Raw genomic sequence first — 16,089 nt, forward strand, 5'->3', positions numbered from 1 at the left:
ATGAAAAATAAACATTGAAATCGAAATCAAGTGAATTTTTGTGAAAAGTCATTAGACATCTAGTTTAAAGACACTAATTATAGATAAATCAATAGATTCGATCCAGTGGGACAGTGGGTACAAGAAATTTTGATGAAATCGGTTTGTTTACACATTTAATAAATTGGATAGGCATAACGTATACCATCATGTATTTAGTGTGTCAAACTTTTTCATTACGCAACCCCCTTCGGTTTATAATATATTTGGGGACCCCCTACTTACTTCCACTTACAGTTATTTGTATTATTATCTTACGTTGATAATATAAACATAGAATAATCATACACAATAACGGTGAGAGTATTTTAAAGATACTCTCACGGTTAAGGGACACCATCATATTATGGCGCTCTATGTAGATGTTAAATCATCGACAAACTTACCCCAGTTCAAAGGCGACATGCGAACGATGTCCATCATAGCTTGCGACAGGGTAATGCCCTTGACGGACGCCTTGCCGCTAATGTCGGACTGCATCAGCCTCCAGCTCAGCGCGACGTTGTTAGTGATGTGCTCCGAACACATCAGCTCCAGCTGTCGTCGACGTCCCCGTACTTATCGATTTGTTTTCCATTTCTGGTAAATATTTGTGAGAATAAATAGGTGGAAGCCCCCAGATAAGTAACACTAGAAGGGGACTTTGGCCAGCAGTAGAGTAGAAAAGCACTGGCTGAAAGGGGTCCTGTTGTGTGTGAAAAAGGAATAGATATAGCCGTGGCAACAGCTCTAGATTAATTTGAACACAGACAGAAAATGTTTTATACGTAGGTAAGTAGCCCTTCCCCTCGGAACGCAACGGTATACAATAGGGGAGTGACATTATTTACCACACAGTTTGACATGAGTTTGTATGTACAGGAAAATCGGTCGGTATTATCCGGGCCGGTAAATAGTGTCACACCAACAGAGAACAAATTAAACGAGAGTGACACGATCTTCGTAACTATTAGATTTTTAAAGCAGTTCTTGAAAAATTGTAGTTCTACTTTTTATTGTGGTCACCTCTGTTACTGATGCAGCTTTTTAGTCGTAAGTCCTTTCATTCACCTTTTTATAAAAATCTTTAAGCTCACACGACAGACGACAGCTAGTTTGTTGATAAAGGAAATGATGTCAGCCAAAAGATTCCTACCTTCCTCCTGTCGGGAGGCGGGCGCACGGAAGGGGCACCGTGGCAGGGGGACGGGCACGCGGCAAGCCTCGCGACTCTCTATCAGAATGCGTTTCTGCTGCGTGCGTAGTGGAACTCCATCTCTTCGTCCGTCAAGTTCGATACGTCTAACACTAGATACAGTTGGCCTGGAAGTTATCAGAAGTTGGTAAAATAACATTATGAATAGAGTTTTTTAAAGTTACTGTTTATTTACTTTTCTTGTGTACTTTTTCTTGACTGTACTTTGTACTGTCACCCAAACTACATTTGCATACCAAATTTCAAGTCGATGCCATTAACCGTTGAAGAGTTCCGTCCTGTGGAGACGATCCTGGCCGGACTACCAGGATGTCACTACCAGATTTCAAGTCAATCCAACTACTGGATGTTCATCATCATCATCATCATGTCAGCCGAAAGACGTCCACTGCTGGACATAGGCCTCCCCCAAGGCTCTCCACTCAGACGGTCTGTGCTTTCGCATCCACCGCGATCCCGCGATCTTAACCAGGTCGTCGCTCCATCTTGTTGGAGGCCTACCGACAGCTCGTCTCTCGGTCCGCGGACGCCATTCGAGAACCTTCTGACCCCATCGGCCATCAGACTACTGAATGTTGGTCGAATTTAACTTGCACGATTTGATTACAGACAACAGACAACGGGACAGGTGAAACTAAATAAAAGCTTGTAATAAAATAGTATTAAATCTAGTATGGTCAAGGACTTTAATTCATGAGCCACAATGGAACCTTTTCAATGAAAAAGTCATATTGTATTGTATTGCCACGATTTTCATTGTTAATTAATACGATGTCAGTATGATGTTTACTGTGAAATGGTTCATGGTTCACCGTGGCTCATGATCATGAATTGACCGTACTATAGGTGCTAGAGAACGGATAGACTGACATATTATAGATAAATATATACTTAATAAATACATTCAAACATCCAAGACTCAAGTACAAACATTCGTATTCATCATAACTCGTACAAGTATTTGCCCGTCACGGGGATCGAACCCTTAATAGCTAGCTTCGTAATCAGAGTCACTAACAACTTAGTTATCCGGTCGTATGTCACGATCGTTAATTTGTGACCTACTTATACTCCGTTTAATTTAAGGTTTGAATTAACGGTCAAATTGTAACACACGTTTCTCGGTATTTCGAACACAAACGGACTAAAAATACGTACATGTATATTTATTAACTGTATTTATTATGTTGTTATCATAGAAATTAACACAATTTTAAATACTTAGTATCATTTAAAAACGTGTCCAAATTGTACCGTTAAGTTTCAAATGTTAAAATAAATGGAGTATAAGATTGAATATCTGTCATTTTGTATGACAATTCAAAGGATTTTTGACGAAATGAGTCAGAAATAAACGCCCGTGACCATACTACTGAAGCAATTCTAAAAACACAGACTTGATCTATTCGTATGATCGCACGATAGTTTGCGCGTAAAAATACATGTGGATAGATTCTAATGGCTTAATGTCTCAGAAAACACTGTAATGCATCTGTACTCACATTTCGGCAGGAAGTACATCCCAATGCGTTATGGAGACGCTAGGCAGCAGTTCCAAGTTGATTTGCAGCGAGGATTGCCGACAATGCATCTCTTTACCCTTGCCGCCGGAGTATCTAATTATCACCTACAGAAACGGTCAATTTGAATTGATGCTGTGTTAAATGTAAAAAAGTTAAACTATCTATCTATGTATCTATCTAATCTAATACTTTTAAACGAGCAATTCTTGTATATATCGATACCTTTAGGTTCAATTGGCGTAAAGGACAAATACCGAAAATGGGTTATATATACAGTTTGTTTTCAGAATTTCAGCTCTATCGATTGTATTGTTAAAATTTTATTATTTGAAAAATCGACTTTTACGCCCCATATATCTGACCAGAAACAAATAATTATGGGTGTAAATATCAAACCTGAAATAACATGGAACGTAAAGGTTAATCATAAACTACGAGTAAAGTCATAAATTTATGCATCTTGACCTTTAAGACCTGCATTTGCTGACTATAAAAACAAGGACATGTAATGAATATGGGTTATAGGATCCACTTTTTTTTGTTTTTTAAGTGGGCACCGAAAATACTCGAAAAAATTAGAAAAAAATCATACTCGAAATACTAATCATCAGGTCCATGAGGATCACAAATCTCTTTGTAACATTATGTAACCAACATTGTGAAAAGCAAAAATATTGAGTATTGTGTATTGGTACTATCAAAATCAACATACTGAGAAAATTCGGATACGACACGGGACCTTAAATTTTTTTTTTGGACGTCTATTTTCGGCACCCTGTATATCCCCGTAAAAATCGATCAAGTCTTACCTCTAACGCTTGTCCGAAAGTTTAGGGTGCCCAGATATTAGTTATTTAAATGAAGTCTTTACAAAATAAGTAACAGCAAGCGAACGCGTGATGCTTTCGAGATAGTCCTGCCATCATCCGTGAAAAGATAGCGCCACATTTTAAAATTAAAATATCAGATTTAAAAGCGATTTCTCAGGGATGAGACCAGCATCGTTTTTCGCTCCCAAAAACGCCTTACCAAATAAAAAGTAGAAAAATTCCATTTCCTGAACGTTCCAAAAAATACCTCGTTTTTACAGAATACTTTTTAATAAAAGGGTGCTAACGGAACCCTACTAATGAGTATGTATGTCTGTCTGTCTGTCCGTCTGTTACACACAGGGCTCTATCTCTTGAATCGTAATAGTTACACTTGAATTTTATTTATTACTGTGGGCGCTCAACAAATACTAAAAACAGAATAAAGTAAATACCTAAGGGGGGCGTTTTTTGCTTAATATTAATAACGGAAACAGCTAGACGCTTGAAGTATTCACAGAATCTTTAGTTGTATCACTTTAAAAATAAATTATTAAATTAAAACAAATAAATATTTAAGGGGGGCTCCCATACAACAAACTTGTTTTTTTGTCGTTAATTTATTGTAATGTCTAGTGTTGTATATACATAATGGTAAGGAACCCGTCGGCGCGTGTCCGACTCGCACTTGGCCGGTTTTTAATATACCTAAAGCTGGGGCAGGTATTGTGAGGTCCGTTTGACAAGTTTGACAATTGTATCACGTTTGTGATTGGGTAAATATTGAGAATGAGGTTCCGGTTCCGATTCAAATGATGGTCTTCAACTGAAGTAGTTACTAACCTGAGTCTCGATCTGTCGTCCCCGAGAAGGCGGCATCACTGATATAGGAGCTGACCAGTTGGTTGTGTGGGAATTGGAGGACCTATAAAAACAAACGATTCATTATTACTTGAATCATATGGAACAGACATGGTTTACCTACATTAGGCGGTTGTTTACCGAAGATAATATGTGTAAAAAAAACAGTAAAATGTCACACCAATGTGCGTTAATGGGAGTACAGTCATGTATTCAGCCGTGTTGAATCTAAAAGCTTAATTTCGCATACAGTTTATATTACTATTTACAGTTTACAGTTTATATTACTTTGCATTATTTTGGAGACTTCTACCGGGTGATGGCTATACTTTTTTTACAAGCTTTTCTTTAGCTTGCCCTGTTTATTTATTTGTTTGGGTCAAATCTTAGAAGCTAAAATTGACCCACTTCCAGTGGTCCGATTGACTTGGAATTTAGCATACTTATGTAAATTTGGTGACAATACAATAACCTGGCAGTGACATCATGGCGGTCCTGCTAGGATCGTCTCCGCAGGAGGGAGCTACTCAATGGTTAATAATACCGACTTGAAATTTGGTATGGATATGTAGTTTAGATGAAAATGCAAGTGATGTCAACAAAAAGTGCAGTCAGCAAAAAAAAAACTTATTTTTATAAATAGTTGTAAATTATACTTCTGCTATTCCACGCTAGGTGACAGCACATACCTCTTACAATAGTCACAAGTTCTAATTATGCTAATTATCCTTCAAAAGTTATCATATCACATTACTTACTTCGAATAGAAATACGACCAATAATCGCCAAAACTTCGAAATGTGCATGAATGAGCACGTGAGCATTTCCAGTAACACTGGTTATGGTAGAAACCGGAGCTTACAACCAAAATGAGTACAAATGGAATCAGGATTCCACTTTTTACGAAACTGTTACATTTTATTTCATATTTTGTCGGTATGCCGATACACATTACCTGAAACTCCCAGAGAGATTTCTGTTAGGCACAAGCCCGCTGCTCAGGGATGTTTGAGGATTGGAGCTCTGTGTGGGCAGCGAGGTCTGAGCATTGGGCACGGGCGACCCCACCCGCGACGGATAGTTCGAGGTCAAACTGTTCGGGAACATGTTTTCGCCGCCCACGCCGCCTAAATCCAGGAAATCTGCTTCCCCGTACAACTTCATCGATATTACGGCTGTACCATTGGGCACTATGGGCAGTTGGGATTGTATCTCATCGTTGGACCATTGGAACACTTTTGATTGGAGCTGAGTGTCCGTGTTTGACTGTGGAAAGTTTTGAAAATTATTGAGTTACAGGGACTATTATTGGCATTTGGTAAAACAGATCATTATAAAACGTTTATAGTGTGATGTGATGAACATTATGCTTCCCTCGATTAACATAGTTTCCAAAGCACTACAACACTGTACAAGTGTTTGCAACCTAAGAAAGTCAGCGGTAACTTTTTTTATAAGTGTGTCTCTGTCTTATTAACAGAGATTGATTCACACGCAAGGAAGAAAGTATTGGAGTACTTTTTGTTTTCAAATCTCACCTGTATAGCTAGATCCAAATACTCAATGGGCACATTACTAGTGTTAGTTATCTGCATAGTACATTCCGTGCTCTCTCCATTATACAACGAAATGTTAGTAACGCTGCCGACATTATCCTCGCTAGGCGAGTTGAGATTCCCAGATGGCGCCACTGTTGTCTCAATAGTGATTGTGGGTAGACTGGGAATAACTTCAATAGTGTATGAAGCTGGGAATTTGTTTGGCATAGGCATGCTCTTGAGTCTACAGTTCGACTTTACGCCAAGAGTATGCGTGGAATAACCCAATATTTGCAGTTCGCCTACTTCTTTAGGGGTTCCATGGAGATTCACTGTAGTGGGCGTGTCGGGGGCCAGGACGATTGTTTCTGGGATGGATTCGAATACAATCCCTGAGGTTAGAAGACGCATGTTGGATACTTTCAGTTCGAAGGGCAGTGGGTTTGTAAGCTTCATTTGTACTTCGCAGATGTCGTCTTCTACCCAAAGATATTCTGTAAAAAAAGTCACCGTATTAGCTAAGACTGTAATAGAAACGTGTCAGAAACGGAACGTCAAATGCATAAATGACACATGATACGCGACGGCGACGGTTGGTTACGAAATGTGCTAGTGGCCATAGTCTCATACTTTTCGATACGTATGATGGAAAAGTATTTCTGTGTAATTTTGCGTTCCGTATATTGCCTAGTTGGATCAATTATTTGTCAAATTGAATGAAGTTGCAAGTGCAAGTTTTATATTCATGTTTCAAATAATAGAAATCCTAATAAAATCATATTTAAAGGTTTATATTAAATATAATGACCCGGATAACTCACGTCTTAAATCGGAGCAACGCGACTCAGCGGCTGCAACACGCGCAGCAGCCGCTGAGTCGCGTTGCTCCGAAGACGAAGGGCTACGGATTAGCCCGAAACATGTCGAGCTAAACTCGATTTAAGACGTGAGTTATCCGGGTCATTATATTTAATATGAGTGAGTCTCACGGTAGTTTCATGTTTAAAGGTTTATTTTTATACTTTTTCATTCCATATTCAAAACCTGTGTACTTACCGGAGACTTTTGATTGTTGCCTGGCATTCTTAAGTGACTTTTTAAAGATGTAATGGCGACTGTGTGAATCATTTCCGAGAAAAAGCTTTAAATATGATTAAATAAGTACTATATTTATTTCTTAACAATCGGATTATATTTTTAAGTTTTTGAAATTTTTGTCTTCTGTGTATGTGGTTTTATTTTAACCTTTAATTTAAATTAAATGTTCTCGCTGCTTAGGTGAAAAGTTATTTTGAATCTAGTGTGTTCGAATCCCTCGCTGATCTCAGGATTCTAAGATAGAATTGTTTCAATTGTAGAATCCTTCGCTTACTCGCGATTCAAAATCAACACTCGCACCAAAAAACGACTTTCTCTCTTGTTGCACAAATAACTATTGCCTGCCCCTTGCTATTAGTGATCGAATACATGTACTACAAGAAATCAACTGCACGGCGCATGCCCTCGTCTCCTATAAAGCACTTCATAATAATAATAATATAATAATCCCGCCTATATACGTCCCACTGCTGGGCACAGGCCTCCTCTCAGAATGAGAGGGCTTGGGCCGCAGTTCCCACGCGGGCCAGTGCGGATTGGGAACTTCACACACACCATTGAATTGCTTCGCAGGTTCGTGCAGGTTTCCTCACGATGTTTTCCTTCACCGTAAAGCTCGTGGTAAATTTCAAATGTAATTTCTGAGTTTTTCGGAATTCATGTGCGAAAGCACTTCATATAAAATAAAAATAATAACCGGCAAAATGCGAGTCGGACTCGCGTACGAAGGGTTCCGTACCATCTATACAACATTCATTAGACATTAGCAAAAAACGGCAAAAAATCACGTCTGTTGTATGGGAGCTAAGGTTGAATATTGATTTTATTTGGTTTTAGTATTTATTGTTATAGCGTTTCAACTTTCTTACTATCATGGTTCATGAGATACAGCCTGGTGACAGTCGGACAGACGGGCGGACAGCGAAGTCTTAGTAATAGGGTTTCCTTGTTTACCCTTTGCGTACGGAACCCTAAAAACTTTAACAAATAAACAAAATCAAGGACCTTTTCTAACCAGTTACAAACATTTCGGATAAACCTCAAGTTCAAATACTTAAATCTGTCAATTGAATATCTGAGTCCCTGAATTCTTTGTGAAATCAATAAGGGTTTTTTTTAACGACGAAATATCACTAGATGGCGATAGTATCGAGAGGTTCCATTGACGTTACAATTTCGCTTGCGATTGGCTTACAAATGTTTAAGGGTTGATTCAAATGTTACCCATTTTCCCCTCATCCTTCTTGCTTTTCCTTTCCAAGCTGCCAAAATGTATCGGTGTGAATATGAACGGTCCTTGTTGCGTTTTGCACTTGACGAGATGCGGCGCGCGCGCCGGCGGCGGCGGCCGCGGCCCGAAGGACGAGCATTGGGGCACGTGCGTTAGGTTGGCTGGGGGGATCACTTCGCCCGTCTCTAGGACAAGCGGGACTGGGCCGCCTTCGCACTGGGCTGATGTTGCCTGGAAATAATAGTACTTCCGTCAAATATTTACATAATAGTTATTTCGCAACAGATTCGACAGTCGCTTTTATTTAACAACCGTGTAAGTAGCAGTCACAGAGCACTTTTTGATTGACAACTGCCGGAGAGACAACAAATGATATCGGTGGGGAGAGGGTTCTGGGGAAGACTAGCGAGTGACTTTGCAGTCTTAAAATGGCTACTAAACTGGCTGTGACGTGCCGTTCCTTCACTCCTTTTTTTTCTTTGTCATTTCGCTTTTGGCAGAGCGGTCGTTGTCACAAGAGGCATCCCCGTCGGTGGTAGAGGCGCAGATAGCTTTCCGTACGATCTCCCGCCATATCCTGTTGGCAGATTGTCTGGCACATCATGCAGATACGCGGTTTCCTACAACGGCTTTCAAATGGTCAGTCCAGCGCATAGGTGATCTGCCGCGCGACCTGATTTCCTCCACTCTTGCCTGCACCACTCTATGGAGTCGCCATCTAGCTTGGAGACATATTCAAAGTGCTGCAGTGTGCGCGTCTGTACTATTATGGCCGGTAGACGCTGCGTGTCAAGCTCTTGGAGTATGGAATTCCATTTTTTGTCCTTCTCTTACCTGCAGTCTGATGGCGAGGTCCCTCCGCTCCTGTAGTGACAGATGCGGCCACATGGTCTGCAGTAGAAATGTGACGTGCCGCGTGGCGAGCGCCGGGTGCCCCATGCGGCGCGCCGCTTCCTTCAGCTCGTGGAGTAGCTGGATTTGAAGTACCGGCCATCCTGAACAACATAAGTTGGGGTTTGCATTGAATCGATCATGCCTACACCATTTTTGTTTATACATTTTATCTCAAATTCATAGGTGTAGGTACTTACTGCACATTGAACCAAATACTATTTATACGAGTATGTTATTTTATCATTATTTCTATGTTTATATATAGCATTTTTATTTTAAATTTAATTCCAATTTTACATGAAATTTTAATTTGACATAAACGAAAAAAAAAGAGAAAGTTTGTTCAGTTTCTACGCATTTTAATTTATTTACACGGATGAAATCACTGCTATACACACCCATTTGATGCTGCATGACATAGTTAGGGTCGAGGCTGAGCTTGTGTCCGGGGAAGCTGTGCAGCATGAGGTAATAACAGCGCTGCCAGTCCGGGTTGGGGTTGTTGTGGCTCACGTGACGGGTGGCTGCCAGACGCTGGCAGAAGGCAGCTTTGCGGAGGAAACCTGCAGACACATGACCATTTCCCATCAGATGAGCCGCATGCACGTTTGCCTCCCTCTTATGATAAAAAAAATACAGATATCCTACTAATGTTAAAAATTCGGAAGTTCATGCCACGAGTGTGTGGGTAAGTTAGTTTTTTAATGTGCTTCCAGCGAATGTTACATTATGGGTAAAAGCTCATAAAATAAAAGGAGCGTTTTAGTGAGCATTCTAGCGGGCGTTCTAGAAGGCATTCAAGCGAAACGACGGTAAATTTGCCAAATATCCGTCCGACATCATCTTGAATATCAGTTAACCTAAGGGGTTTGTTTTAATTATACTTTCAACAATTAAGCGTGTTCAAGTATAGTTGTTTTTATCTTAATACGAATACGCACCAATTTCCTTGTAGAGTTCAGCGAGCGTGTCGAATCTCTGTATCTTCTCCTGTTCGCTCAGCGTCAAGTTAATAAACATAACATTCTGAAGGAAGCCCGACGCAAGCAGATAGTTTCCCTGCTCAACAGATATCCTGGCCGCTTTGAAGCATGCCTCAGTCTCTATGATACCAGCATTCTGATATTTACTATAGTCTATTATAGCGTTACGGTATCTAACGTCAATATCGTCTACTGTCAGAAGATACTGGTTGGTTACTTGCGATTGTGATTGTCGCGGTATAGAGGGCAAGTCGGGGCCTAATGACTTTTGACTTTGGTATTCAATATCGCTTGAAGAAGCGAGTGACTCAGAGTCAGCATTGTCAGTTTCCGATTGCCTTGACGACGTATCTATACTATCTGAGGACGATGGTGTTAGCTCGCTGGGAGGGTTTACAGGGCTAGAGGTTTTAGAAGACCTGATAGGCGAAGAGGTAGTCTTGAATTTTCTGAACGGCTCGGATTGGGCTTGGAATAGTGACAACGGTTTGGTTTTGTTCGGCGAACTCTCTTGTAGGCTGGCGTTTCTTTGTAAAGGCGTTGGGTTTCTTAAGTGCGGGTAGAGTATTATGGCTGAGGCAGCACAAAGACCTGAAATAACCGTAATTTAAAAAAAATACATTGTGGCAGCAAGAGAAAACTAGTCTATGTAGAGCCTGATTCACCACTCTTTTATAAATTTCTGATGTTTCATATTACTGATATCTCTGTTGTCGTCACTGTTTATTTCAAAAAATAAACAGAGAAAATGGCATCACAAATATCTGTCACATATAACTAATTGAAGGTTAATAATAAAAAAATATGCTATTTGTTGCAAACAAATCATTTACAAGTTACAGACAAACACAATAAAAAGAAGTACACTGATCACTTTGAGGCAATAGGTGCCAGTCTCAGCATATGCTGGACTGCTTAGTCCAGCGCTGGTTTTCAGCCTGGGCCTTAAGCACTATTTATAAATAATATCAGTTGATGTACCTTCGTTAGCAGCAGCTAGCCAGAGCCAATCGTTAACTGACTTCAATATTTCAGCAGATGAATGGTACAGACTCAAACTTTCTGTCACTAAACCAGCCTGTAGCGTCAAATCCGCTAAATTTTTTGTTACGCGTCCCATGCACCGCTTTTTGTTGTTGCGCGACTCCATATCGAGCCCTGTAAAAAATAAAGATACTTTTAATGATAAACACACAAGTTTTGCATCGTACCATAGCCATTACCTACTCTCCTATTAAATGCTTTTGCGTGAGCGAGACCTAGAAACATAAAATTTCGAACACTGTAGCAAAGTGTAGCAAAATGTATCCATTTTATCTTTTTACCGTCGCCCTATCGTCATTGGACAGTTAGTTTCATACAATACTTCTAAGTAAAAGTTACACCAATAAGAAATCAGTGCTGAGATAGGCTTGGAAAATGAAATAATCTTAGTGTAGTTTTTTTCATGCACATTTATATCTAACGACCAGACCATCTTCTAAAAGTAAGATTTGTCCCGAACATTGGAGCTGGAACATAATTATCTACTTCAGTGTATTTTCATCACACTTGCTCGTAAACAGTGTCAAAACATGAAGGCTACCTTGATTGCAACCCCCCAAATAAAACCCTCGACCTTAATGTGCTTGTCATGAAACCCGTGGTCGGTAAATGAGTCACTGCGCGTACAAAATTTTCTTTTCATGAAGCCCAAGGTCGGTAAATGAGTCCGTGCCCGTACTGAAGCGCGCGCGCGCTGCTGCGCATGGTCACATGCACACGCGCCTCAGGCACATGCTGCGGGAGGGGGAGGGCGGCGCTGCCAAGAGCGCAGCCTAAGGTATCGCCAATATTTGGAACAATTATATTTTTCTTTTAGAAATATAAAATTATACTCGCAAATGTGATGAAAAACATTGTATGTCGCACGGGCGGTACTAGAATTACGAACATCGACTCATTAAATTCGACTTCGGGCTTCTAATAGACTCTCGTTCGTAATTCCTTATTTACCGCCCTTAAGACACAATGTACTATTAAATGATATTTTGATGAGATTTGGTGCCCAATACATCTGGTACCTCCTGAAACACTGTTTAGTTAAGTCACTGTTTAATAAATATGCTCAACTAACCTACAAAATCTTTCTTCTCAAACGGCGCTAAAAGCAGCGAAACCTTCTCCAACTTCTCCCTTGACCTCTCTAGTCGCCTGGACTCAACAACCCAGAACAAGGAGTTGATCAGTTCCGCCACATTATGTTCTAGATCTGGCACTGGATCGTTCTCGCCATAGAACATGGCGTGCGTCTTGAAATTAGATGGAGTTGTGAAGTTCTCTTCAGGGATTGGGATAGAAGCGCCGGAGGAAGCTGATTGAGGAAAGCTTTCGGCTGATGAGAGGCTGTCAGCTTGCTCGCTTGGTATTGAGGCTCTGAAACCACGAAAGATGTAATAAACGAATCAAGGTCGCGTTGACCCATGTAAAACCCACAAAATAAAGCAGAACGAAATATTTTCGCTTTACTTCATAAATAGTGAGCAATTTAAATTTTAAACACATTTTAATAAATTAAATCCAATGTCAGACAGTGTTATCATAAAACACATATTACATTAAAATTTATTAAAAACTACAAAAATTAAATTACAATTACGATAAAATTAAAAACTTATTTTAAACCATAGAACCCACTCAATCCTACTAATATTATAAATACGGAAGTTTGTGTGTGTTTGTTATTCCTTCTCACCAAAAGGACAAGAAGCAATTTGGTATGCTAGACGTTTACATTGCATGCCTACTTTTATTCCGACATTTTCACAGGATCGGGATAAAATTCCAAAATTTCAACTGCTACAATTAGAGACTTGAAATTTGTTAATGAAATCCATGACAAAATTGTCAGGCATTAAAAATGGTACAATCAAAAATGTGCTGTCATCAAAATGCCTTGCAATAAAAACGAAACGAATTATGAAAAAAAAAACATATTTTTAGTAAGAGTAACAACATACTTATCACTGGACCCAGCCTTGGACTTGTCATCTTCAAATATGCTATACGTCTCCGGCTCCTGCTCAGGCCTCTTCATATTGCTGTTGGGGCCAAACATAAAGGCGCGGGAGTCATACAGGGTGTTAGAATACTTCACTTTTAGGGACTCATGGACGCGACACACTTCATTCAGTTCTACTTGGTTGTTGAACTTGCTCAGTGTTATAAGACCAAGTAATCGCCTGCAAATAAAAAGTACAATTGCAATTACTAGCACAAATGTCAGCTAAGGGCTATGACAAAAATATCTACTAATTGTTAGAACACTATTCTTTGACATCTATTGTATGTATTGATAATATTTGTAATAAAACTATTGTAGAAAACCAATATTGAACGCTTGTAAGGTAAATTATGGTGATTATTTTCAAAATGGTTACTCAACTTTACATGTACTTATCTTTAATTTTAAAGATAATTGATTTGATTGATTGATATGAGTGTGTTTGTAGGTGGTAGGACCTTGTGCAAGGTTCCCCCGGATTGCAACCACCATCTTGCTCGCTAATCCTGCCATGAAGCAGTAGTGCTTGCACTGTTGTGTTTCGGCATAGTGAGTAAGACAGCCGGTGAAATTACTGGCACTTGAGGTATCCCATCTTAGGCCTCTAGGCTGGCAACGCATCTGCAATACCCCTGGTGTTGCAGATGTTTATGTGCGGTGGTGATCTCTTACCATCAGGAGACCCACTTGCTTGTTTGCCATCCAGTTGAATAAAAAAAAAAGTCAAGTAAAGAAGTGCATTTATCTGTAAGAGAATAGTGTTGTAATATAATACAAATTTCCTTTTTTACACTTAAAGGCATCAACAAGCTACATGTGTAGTATATAGAGTGTTGAGAACCCCATTTGAAAAACAAATTTATATGTAGACATACAATTGTTTCTAATAGGATATTATAACTGACGCCTATAGGATTGCCAAACAGGGCCAAATTTAGGGAAGGAAATGCGGGTTACCGCTCTGTCTCCCCCCCCCCCCTTAGTAATTTTCTCATGGCTTCTAGACCTCTAAATCTGGTTCTGCTGGCAAAGAAAGAGTGCTTGCTTTTTTGGACTGACCTCAAAAGTTTAAAACATAGCCATTGAAATGGAAGCAAGGGCTAGATTAAAGCAATATTATTAGTTGCTGCATTACCTGTGAGTTTGGAAGTCGCCCCAGTCATTGTTTTCAACAGGGTAGTCACGGACATAACGGACCCAGATGTCCCTCGACTGTCCACTGGAGTCTAACATAAAAAGAAAATGCTGTAGGATAAACAGAACTGATTGAGATCTAGCTAGATGATCTGCATTTACTTTACCAGAATAATGTGAAGAGTCAGGATGTGTAGTTGCTTATATAATGTATCAGTAAGCATTGGAATTACCATTGCATACCATACCATGAGTTTGTAATATTTTATTTTTGATTTTCATTAACTTTAAGGGATCATTCAACAAGTCAAATGAAGTTAATTTCACCAAGCTAGTGTCTTGGAGTAAATAAGTTCCTTGCTTGATTCTTCATGTTTAAAATAAATAAAGAATTATATACTTTATCATGCAATGTAAGACAGTGTAAAGCAAAGGTTCTTCATTTATGATGTTTTTTCACATTCCATTACTTTAAGTGTTTTTAGATGTAGGCACAAGATTGATTAGTTCATAAATTTCTGGCTAAATGTTGTACCAGAACACCAGTGTTTTGCTTCTATGACCAAAGTGGCTGAGCTATGGTCCTATTGCAACACACATAATAAATGGAAAATATTTTAATTTTAAGTTCCGCTTGACATATAATACATCATTTTGTATCTTGATTGTGTATGTTTTAATGTGAAATAAAGGGTTTTTCTATCTTTAATCTAAATTGGCAGGATGACTTACAATAGATGAATAACTGGATGGCGGCAAAGACCCGTCTTTGTGGAATTTTGGGTCATGTCTCGTAGCTTACCCGTAACTTTGATGTTGTTGATCCTTTGAATTCTTTCCCAGAGTTTGTTGAAGTTCTTCAGCATGCCCCCCACGCCTTTGACGAGCACCAGCAGGCAGGCGTGGTGCTGCGCCTGCTGCGCGTAGTCGGGGTGCGACATCACGGACTCTCCGGGCGCGTGAGACAAGATGTAGCTCACTGACGATCGCATTGATATCTCATCAGTTCACGATTGATTACCTACGCTACCACGTTATATAGGCGAAGGATACGATACTATCACAAAACTCAAGTAGTAGTAAAATGATTTGGTTTAATAAAGTTTAATTCATAACACAATTGAAGAGCAAAATTGGTATCCTTTACGGGCGTATATATTCTTGTTTACGTCAACGTCCAAACATTGAAAATTTGAAAACGTCAGAAAATGAAATGTCAGAAATAGGGTGAGCATATAAAAAATTAAAATTCCGCATAAAAGATCGAACAAAACCATTTTGCTAAAAAATCTTGTCTAGGACCTAGACAAAAATGTACCAGTCATAAAAATAGTTTAGAATGGGAAATTATACTACAAACCTTTACAGATTTATTAACACAATGGGAAGTGTTAAATGATGACATGACAACAACGGCGACCACGACCACGTCAGGGTGTGCGCGACGACCTTACGACTATTCTTTGAGTATTTATCTAGAATTCTAGATAAATACTCAAAGCGACTATTAGACGATTTACTATCATTTTGTGCAAATGAAAAACGGACAATTCGAAATTATACCACAAAATAAGTAATAGTACAAGTACAGAAGCTTCACTTCACTGCCGTACAAAAGTGTCGTTTAGACATAAGAATCGTGCCTTCTGTACTTGTACTATACTTATTCTGTGGTATAATTTCGAGTTGTCCATTTTCCATTTGCACCGAATGACAGTAAATCTATTAGACGTCTAGTTAA

At 39.4% G+C, this 16,089-nt stretch overlaps 1 pseudogene; it reads right to left on the bottom strand.

Moving 5' to 3' along the window:
• Window positions 1-15,521, bottom strand: part of LOC141441234 (protein brunelleschi-like) — a 16,511-nt pseudogene extending 990 nt beyond the window's left edge.
• Window positions 15,522-16,089: the final 568 nt, after the last annotated feature.

The sequence above is a fragment of the Choristoneura fumiferana genome, chromosome 23 (assembly GCF_025370935.1).
Source record: "Choristoneura fumiferana chromosome 23, NRCan_CFum_1, whole genome shotgun sequence".
Classification (NCBI taxonomy): Eukaryota; Metazoa; Arthropoda; class Insecta; order Lepidoptera; family Tortricidae; genus Choristoneura; species Choristoneura fumiferana.